This window comes from Lepisma saccharinum, chromosome 9, assembly GCF_977018435.1.
Source record: "Lepisma saccharinum chromosome 9, izLepSacc3.1, whole genome shotgun sequence".
Classification (NCBI taxonomy): Eukaryota; Metazoa; Arthropoda; class Insecta; order Zygentoma; family Lepismatidae; genus Lepisma; species Lepisma saccharinum.
In genome coordinates this window covers 28,607,788-28,617,565 of record NC_139237.1, presented here as the reverse complement: position 1 = coordinate 28,617,565, position 9,778 = coordinate 28,607,788, and positions in this window count along the sequence as shown.

The following is a 9,778-nucleotide window of genomic DNA, read 5'->3' as shown; positions in this document are numbered from 1 at the left end:
ATTGTGATTGCAAATTTGTAATTTCTAGTTGAAGACTGGCATTGAGTGTGGTTTGTAAAGCTTGTAAATCACTTCTTAATTTCTTGACTCTGACATCAAGCATCAGAATCTCATCACTGTGATCTTCATGTCTTGTATGGCCAAATATATCATTAGGCATTTTTGTTTTAATGGTTATTTATTATAGAGTATCTGATTCTTAATTCTATAAAAAAGGGTATGAGCTTGTCATATGATCCCGGGACCTCAATATATAAGCAGTCACCAGCAGAAACAGTATATACAGTGCCAGAAATCATGTTTGAGTGCTTAATTCTATAAATATTTCTCCCTACTGAAATCTTGACATCACCCTCAGGGGTTGTAATAAATTGCAATTGCCCACCTACAGGTAATTGGTAATGATTTAAATTATTGTTAAATATGTACAATATTTTGCCTGTTTCATCATCATTATCTGTAAATATGCTGTTCAGATGAATAATTAACAAGCCACTCAATTTAGACAGTATATCAGGAGAGAGTTGTGGTGTTGGCAGGTCCATAATAGCTTGTTTCTTCAACCCAAATAAGTTCATAGGCATGTTTATTTATTTCAAATCATGCTCTGGAATTGGGCATTGATTCCCATTTTTCAAATCACAATGCCCCCAAGGTAAAGCATGTATGCAACATGATAAAATGCGTCTCTTATCATCATGTGGGTCCAGGGCTACTTTTCTTACAATATTGCTAGTCAGCAAGTGATCCTCACTCTGAATTCTATTTTCTGATGTTCTGATTGAATTCTGGGATTTGATACAATTTTCATAATCTTCAAATTGGAGATCTTTTTCAACAGTCACTCTGCCAATGCCCTTGGCCTTTTTGGCAACAGCACCACTACATGTTTCAAAAGTGTACATCTTGGCCCTTAACCCAGCAAATTTCACAATAACATCACCAAGTGTCTCATCTTTTAACTTGCCAGGCACCTTTTTGTTGTGGTGGTGTTGAATCTTTGTATGTTCACTGGTATCAAAGTATTGAAACAATTCAGGCTGTGACATATCTTGATAAACATCTTCTGTTTGAATATCAAGAATAAAACTATCCGTGTCCATGTACAATAATTTTACACGATCACCATAAAAAGGTTTCAGCACATCATAATACAATGTTAACATATGTAATTTGGACGATTCCAATATTACAGCCCCTACATAAATAGGTTTATCAAATTTGATCTTTGTTTTCTTCATGTTGAAAAGTGCCATGTGCTCATCATAAATTCTTCTGTAATTGAAATTAGGCTTTGCAACCAATTTTTTGCTCAGGCTGGGGTCAGTAATTATTTTAACATCGGTATGTTTTCTGACATTTTCAATAGTTTTGCCATATACAGAATTCACCATCAATTTAAACAAGCCCTTATCAAATTGGCTCTTTGCAGATGTTCGAAGCTTTGTATTTGTATCAATGTATGGTTTCAACCATTCTGAGTGCCTGAACCTCAAAACTTTTCTAACTTTGGTCACTTGGACACCATGTTTCATCAGGAACTGGAGGTTTTTGTAATATGTGACATAACCCTGTTTCGGCTCCAGAGTCATCATGAGTTTCTTCTGTTTAGAGCCAGGTGAGCACTGAACCTCGGGAATTGGGGGCAGATCAGAAAATTTGTTGTGTACATTATCAGGAAATATCAGATCAACCTCTAAGATGAGGCCATGTTCACGGTCATCAAAATTCTTAAGATCTTCAATATTGATATCTTCAACCCATTCAAGCCCTGCATATGGCAGTTTTTTCATCATGGCGTCACCATAGAGGCTGTTTGCATCTACATACAGTATATAATTTGATGGCCGTGCTGGATCATAATCAGGCATATATTTGTTATTTGCTCTGGCATATCTCTGGGAACATTGCACCATCCCTCCTCTTATACCTTTCTCCATAAACAGATACATATCTTGATCGTGGATCAGATCCAATGGCTTTTTGGTGTTCAAAAACGTTGCGGCCCATGCTAGGCCCGGGGCACTGAAAAAATACACTGGGTCCAGTCCATAATTTTGCATAGAAGATTTTCTGAATGCCTGCATTATATCAGCTGAGAGGGTCACATCAAGTTTCAAATATGCCTTGTGATAATCACGAAATGTCTTGCATTTTAAATTGTTCCACACCAACTGGGCATGGTGATAATCATCATCAGTGATTCCAGATCCTCTGATTTTGCTGTAAAATTCATGTTTTGGTGGCAGAGAACACTCATCAAATTTAGAAAAATCTGTAACATAGTCATATGGATATACACCCTTCCGCCTAATTAATCTCAGGTCCTGATTTGGAAACGAAGCACGTGTGATTTTCAAGTCATCATCAGATAATTGAGAGGCCAGTGTAGCCAGGCTAGCAGGTAAAAATCTGTAAGAATCAAGAAATCTTATGTGAATAGGAACACCATTAACTTTAATTATCTTGCTAATAGATATATATTTCTCATCATTTTCAGCTAAAATATTTAAATTCTGCTTCTCAAACCCCTCGTACCTGATCAGATGATGAAAATCATAATTGGATGCTCCATGGCAAAATATGGGGATAAATCTTGGTCTCTTGATCTTAATATTACAGCTATTACACAGGGCCTTTAAGAATTTACCATCTGTATGAGAATGGTGATGAACCTTGATATTTGTATCTGAAAATTCAGAATCACATACCGGGCATTTTTCTGCATTGTTGAAATCTTCAATCTGTTTCTCTGTTAAAGGCAACATGGGCTTTGATTTTAATAAGATGTTAGATGCTAGGTCACGGCTCTCATTTTCTATTCTATGTGCAAATTCTTTGATGGCATTTGGTCCCGTGTATGAATATTCTTTACTAGCTACACCATCCCGTATAACTATATAACAAAAGCTGGAAGGTTCATGTAGCTGGTATGATGTACTTGAAGATTCTTCAGGATCTGGATTGCAGAATGCAAGAGGTTTGAGGTTTGATTCAAAATCACAGACAATATATGCTGGGTGTTCCAACAAGGCTTCAAACTTTTTGAATTTGCAATTTTCACTTGGATTGGGCATCACCATATGAACAGGTTTATGGTTGCCACAATATTTCATATGTTCAATTAACTTGTTTTTGGCAATTTCTGCATTCTCTTCCCGAACACCTTTTATCATTTTTTGACCATAAAATACAGTTAAACATCTTCTGCACAACTTAAATATTGTATTGGATTTGTCTAGTTGTTTTCTGACTAAAGCTTCAAGACTGTGTATCAGAGTATAATGATGTGTATCTCCCCCTTCAATTAAGAGCAGATCAATCGGAATAGCAGAATCATCATCAATTGTACTGATTCTGAGAGGTGCTATCGGGCAATTGCCAGTGGAACAAATAAATACATTAATAGATAATTGTTTGCCATTGATGTGCCTGGCCCTTTTTTCAAATTTATCAATATTCTGAACAGACATTGGATATTCTAAACCCTCCATTGCATCGTCAAAATCGTGCTCATGTTGTTTGTAATAATTTATTCTCTCAGGATGGCTTGAAGCTGGAAACAAAGCAGCTAAAATACACCACAAAAAACATTTCTGGTCGGTATTTTTTATATTAACCACGGCTTGTTTGTTTTTAATATTGGCAGGTAATGGCAGATATGTAGAACCTTGTAATGGGCTGAATTCAGAAATATTAACATAGAGCCTGTGTGGAGATCCTCATAGGCTCCATCCTGATTCTTTTGCTGCAAATTCAGAGTGTTTAATATTCAATTGATTTATCAAGCTGCTTATTATTGTGTCTGAATTTGCGTTTGAATATACCGGTACAGTTTCTGTTATGTGGGGCTGTGTAAATTTTGTGCCATTTGGCTTCTTATATTGTGTAAACAATTTGAGGGAGAGCTTATAAGAACCATTTTGTGCATTAAGAATTGCCTGCAGATCAGAATTTATACTGTTCAAAAAATTCTCAATGCCACATCTTGGCTCTGATACAAACTGGTGATCTCTTAATTGGGCATTAAAACTGCTACGGATAGGTTCATGGCGTGGCTGCTTTGCTGCTCTGGCATTAACGGGTGCTTCGTGCTTTCTTTTCAGACCAGATGTAGATGGTTGTGTTGATGATTGTGCAGAGCAAGTATCTTTATGTGTATATGTGAAGTATTGCATGCTGTATTTTCTATTGCATTTGGGGCAAATTTTTGTGGGAGTTCTGTATTTGTCTCGGTTACAAATCTTTTGGTGTCTGGCCCAATTAGAGCTAAATATATTTTTATTGCATTGATTACAATATTTTTGATTCGGCATTTTTGTTGTTGTTTATTATATACAATTTCCTGGGTTTCAATTCAAAACTCTATGCTGGATAAAAATATCAGTTGGGTTCAGCTGTGTGATTTGTATGTGTGTGTATGTGTGTAGGTGTGTATACACTTAATATTTTTGGCTTTGGTATTTATATACAATTTCTTGGGTTTCAATTCAAAACTCTATGCTGGATAAAAATATCAGTTGGGTTCAACACTGTGCTTTGTGTGTGTGTGTATGTGTGTATGTGTGTATACACTTAATATTTTTGGCTTTGGTATTTATATACAATTTCTTGGGTTTCAATTCAAAACTCTATGCTGGATAAAAATATCAGTTGGGTTCAACACTGTGCTTTGTGTGTGTGTGTATGTGTGTATGTGTGTGTGTGTATGTGTATGTGTGTATGTGTGTATGTGTGTATGTGTGTTGATATTTTTGGCATTGGTATTTATATACAATTTCTTGGGATTCAAATCAAAACTCTATACTGGATAAAAATATCAGAAATAGGCCACAACTTGGCCACAAGTGGACCGGAAGTAGGCAAACCGGAAGTGGACCGGAAGTAGACCGGAAGTGGACCGGAAGTGGACCGGAAGTGGACCGGAAGTGGACCGGAAGTAAACCGGAAGTGGACCGGAAGTGGACCGGAAGTGGACCGGAAGTGGACCGGAAGTGGACCGGAAGTAAATATGTGTGGGTGGGTGTGGGTGTGGGTGGGTGTGGGTGGCCAAGTTTTAAGTATGGCCAAGAAAAAATATTAACAAATTTATGGACAACAATCTCACAGAAATGCCTTTTATAAGTATAGGCAAATCAATCTGAGGGGAGCTCTTCCTTTCCGAAAAAGCTCTTCCTTTCCGAAGGGCATTTTTACAAAAATCTTGGATTAGACGGGTTCCACACTAGAGCAAAAAACTCATATGGGCATGTTGAGCAAGTTTTAAGTGTAGCAAATCTGCATGAGAGGGGCTCTTCCTTTCTACACTTGTAAGTGGTCCTCATAATACAGTCAATACCACTACTTCCTTGCTTTAGGTTAGGTTAGACCAAAAAAAAAACCTTGGTGATTTTTTCGAGTAAGGTGTTGGCAACACTGTCGGTTGTTTAACTCTTCCCCCCTCTCTCTCTCCTCTCTCTTTTTTGTAAAAGGCTATGGTAAAAGTACCAGTAGGTTGGCAACCTTGCTTTATGCACTGTAAGGCAAGCCTCAAGCAAGGTTGCCAGCTCCTTGCTTTAGGTTAGGTTAGACCAAAAAAAACCTTGGTGATTTTTTCGAGTAAGGTGTTGGCAACACTGTCGGTTGTTTAACTCTTCCCTCTCTCTCTCTCCTCTCTCTTTTTTGTAAAAGGCTATGGCAAAAGTACCAGTAGGTTGGCAACCTTGCTTTATTCACTGTAAGGCAAGCCTCAAGCAAGGTTGCCAGCTCCTTGCTTTAGGTTAGGTTAGACCAAAAAAAACCTTGGTGATTTTTTCGAGTAAGGTGTTGGCAACACTGTCGGTTGTTTAACTCTTCCCTCTCTCTCTCTCCTCTCTCTTTTTTGTAAAAGGCTATGGCAAAAGTACCAGTAGGTTGGCAACCTTGCTTTATGCACTGTAAGGCAAGCCTCAAGCAAGGTTGCCAGCTCCTTGCTTTAGGTTAGGTTAGACCAAGAAAAAAACCTTGGTGATTTTTTCGAGTAAGGTGTTGGCAACACTGCGAGAAAATGGGACTTATGCCTTACAAGAGCAAACCATTAAGGCGAGCCCCACCGAGCCCCATTTTCGGGCTTAGAACCGGGCTGATTGCACTACTCGTCCACTACAAGAATCTCCGGTTTTTGATTGGGAAGGGTGTTCAGGTAGTAAATGTTAGAAGAATACTAAAGTTTAAACATTCCACGTGGTTAAGACCTTACATAGAAACTAACACACAACATAGAACAGCTGCCACTTCCGATTTAGACAAGGACTTCTTTAAATTAATGAACAATGCGGTGTACGAAAAGACCATGGAGAATGTTAGAAAGCACGTAGATGTGAAATTAATTTCCGATAAGAATAAATATCGGAAGTGGATAGCCGATCCTAGATTCAAGTCGAGAAAAATTTACAACGAGAATTTGGCACTTTTCAATCTAGATATAAAATTGATGAAATTCAGAAAACCAATTTACGTTGGCGCAACGGTTCTCGACTTGTCGAAACTTTACATGTTCGAATTTCATTATGACGTGATGAAACCCTTCTACAATGATAAAATATCACTTTTGTACACGGACACCGACAGCTTCATTTACAGCATACAAACACCTAACCTATACGAAGACATAAAAAATCCTTCCATGCTTGAGTATTTCGATACTTCTGCGTATCCTCAACCCAACAAATTTGGAATTCCATCTCGTAACAAAAAAGTTTTAGGTAAACTGAAAGATGAATGTAACGGTGATATTATTGTCGAGTTCGCGGGTTTGCATTCGAAGATGTAAACCATGAGAACAGAGTGTAGCGTCACGAAGAAAGCAAAAGGTGTGGGCAAAAATACGGTGGAGAACAAACTCACCTTCCTCTATTACATCGATTGCCTTTACTCACAATCGACGATACTAAGTATAGAACAAAGAATCCAAAGTGTAGACCACGTGATTACAACAAACAAAGTTAGGAAAGTAGCATTACATCCGCATGACGATAAAAGATGTATTTTGTCTTGTGGAATCCACACGTTGCCTTGGGGACACTATCGTTTAGAAATTAGTAAAAATTGTAGGCAATGCAATTGAAAAAAAAATAAACTTAAATAACTATAACTAAAATAAAAAAAACTTTAACTGTCTCAAATTATCACATACACAATAAAGAACTAGCAAGCACAATGAATCTCTTTGGTTTCCGAAAGCAAACAATGGAGACTGTACACCGCAAGGCAGATCATGAATTTATACCTTCCATGTTATCTAAACTCAACGGCCTGTTGATCAATCAATTTTCGGAACGCTGCTCTTCTTGCTGGAACAGTGACGATTTCGGATTCGCGACGATCGACATGACGAGGAAACCCAACGACGGAAAATACAGAAACGAAATCAACGACTTTCTAAACGTTGCAACGTCAACTTTCTCGTATTCGGAAAACAGAACAACGTATACTTTTATAGAGTTGTTTTCAAGTTTATCTTTCAAAATATTTAGTACAGATGTTTTCGTTTCATGCAAGAAACTAAGGATGTCACGGCCTGCTTCTGACTTAATTGAAAAATCCTGGAGTTGGTCGTTGAATGCAGATCTAATTGGTTTGCGTTCATTGGATAATTTAATTTGCTTGAAAGTGGAAGCTTCCGTATCTGCATTATCGATTTTCCTTTTCGATGCTTTTCCGGTCGATGGTTTGCAAATTTTGAGGTGTTTACTTAAATGTGCAATGCTGATCATCTTTCCGCATCGAGCACAAGACTTAGAAGGTAACGAACGATTAATTCTCGAACCTGTTTCGCTACATCTTGCTCTGTGTTTGCTAATATTAGTTTTAGATATTAATTTTTCGCAAGTAACACATTCAGTTTTATCATTTTTACGATTGAAACTGGTGGTGGATGCCATTATGCTTTCTCCAAAATCACAGAAATCAAAAAGTGTCTAGTAAATATAGCGATACAATTTTCAGGTATGTTATTTTATATAGAATTTCTTGGAGTGATTACAAAACTCAAAAATTCAATCTACTGTAAATAGAATTTCAGGTATGTTATTTATATAGAATTTCTTGTGTGCGAATACAAAAACTCAAGAATTCAATCTACTGTGAATACAATTTTCAGGTATGTTATTTTATATAGAATTTCTTCAGGTGATTAAAAAACTCAAAAAAATCAATCTACTGCGAATATAATTTTCAGGTATGTTATTTTATATAGAATTTTCTCAGGGCGAATACAAAACTCAAAAATCCAAGACAGTTTAGTTTTAACGTGTTCATATTTGGAAAAAAAAAATGCAAAATACGCCTTGGAGATTTCAACAAATCCACTTTACTAGATTGGGGAAACTCTAACTATTGTTATTTGGAACCTTAAACCTTTTTTGGTGACGTAGAGTACGCGTAGAGAGGTTGGGTTTAATGTGTCGGTCCAGTCTCGGTGTCCTCTGTCCTCCCATACCAAAATAAACATAGGTCGTCATGGAACCAAAAATTTTCCGAAATTTTTTTCCAAGTCCTGAGTTAAATTGCAAATATCTCGAATGTTTGACAAACAGAGGTGTTCCATAGGACCTTTGAGAAAAAAAAAAAACACGTGAAATTCTACAGAGGTGTGGTTATCTAACTTACAGTGAGAGGAGACAGACTTATAGGTAAGTCATTTCAAAAGTGTAGGTCAAAGAACGAGTTAGCATAAGAGGAAACATTTGCAGGAGGTAAAAAAAAATAGCTTAAAAAGGGATGCCAAAGCTTCTCTTCTGTCCACTTTTCTCTCATTGTAGGTTAGTTTAGTCCGTAAAACGTCGTAAAATAAAAAGTAGGTCAAAGGGCGAGGTAGCATAAGAGCAAGATTTGCAGGAGGTAAAAAATAGCTGAAAAAGTGATGCCAGAGCTTTTTCTGTCCATTTTTCTCTCATTGTAGGTTAGTTTAGTCCGTAAAACGTCGTAAAATAAAAAGTAGGTCAAAGGGTAGCTCCAGAACGTACCAACCCACCTCCTTATACTATCTACTAACTTATGCTCGGAAATCCAAAATGGCAACCGGAAGTGGGGTTATCTTGGAAACGGTAAGACTTAGGAAAAATCTGTTTGCGGATTCATCATGTACGCCTATACGTGAGAAAAAGTATGAATAGAACCTATGTTCGGAAATCCAAAATGGCGACCGGAAGTGGGATTACCTTGGAAACGGTAAGACGTAGGAAAAATCTGTTTGCGGATTCATCAAGTACGCCTATATGTGAGTAAAATATGAATAGAACCTCTGTTCGGAAATCTAAAATGGCGACCGGAAGTGGGGTTATCTTGGAAACGGTAAGACTTAGCAAGAATCTGTTTGCGGATTCATCACGTACGCCTATATGTAAGTAAAATGTGAATAGAACCTATGCTCGGAAATCCAAAATGGCGACCGGAAGTGGGATTATCTTGGAAACGGTAAGACTTAGGAAAAATTTGGTTGCGGATTCATCACGTACGCCTATATGTAAGTAAAATATCAATAGAACCTATGTTCGGAAATTCAAAATGGCGACCGGAAGTGGGGTTATCTTGGAAACGGTAAGACTTAGGAAAAATCTGTTTGCGGATTCATCATGTACACCTATACGTGAGAAAAAGTATGAATAGAACCTATGCTCGGAAATCCAAAATGGCGACCGGAAGTGGGGTTATCTTGGAAACGGTAAGACTTAGGAAAAATCTGTTTGATTGCATTGAAAATTGTACTAAAACACTAAAACATCGACAAAAAATTGTCAAAATATGTCAAAAAGTGATA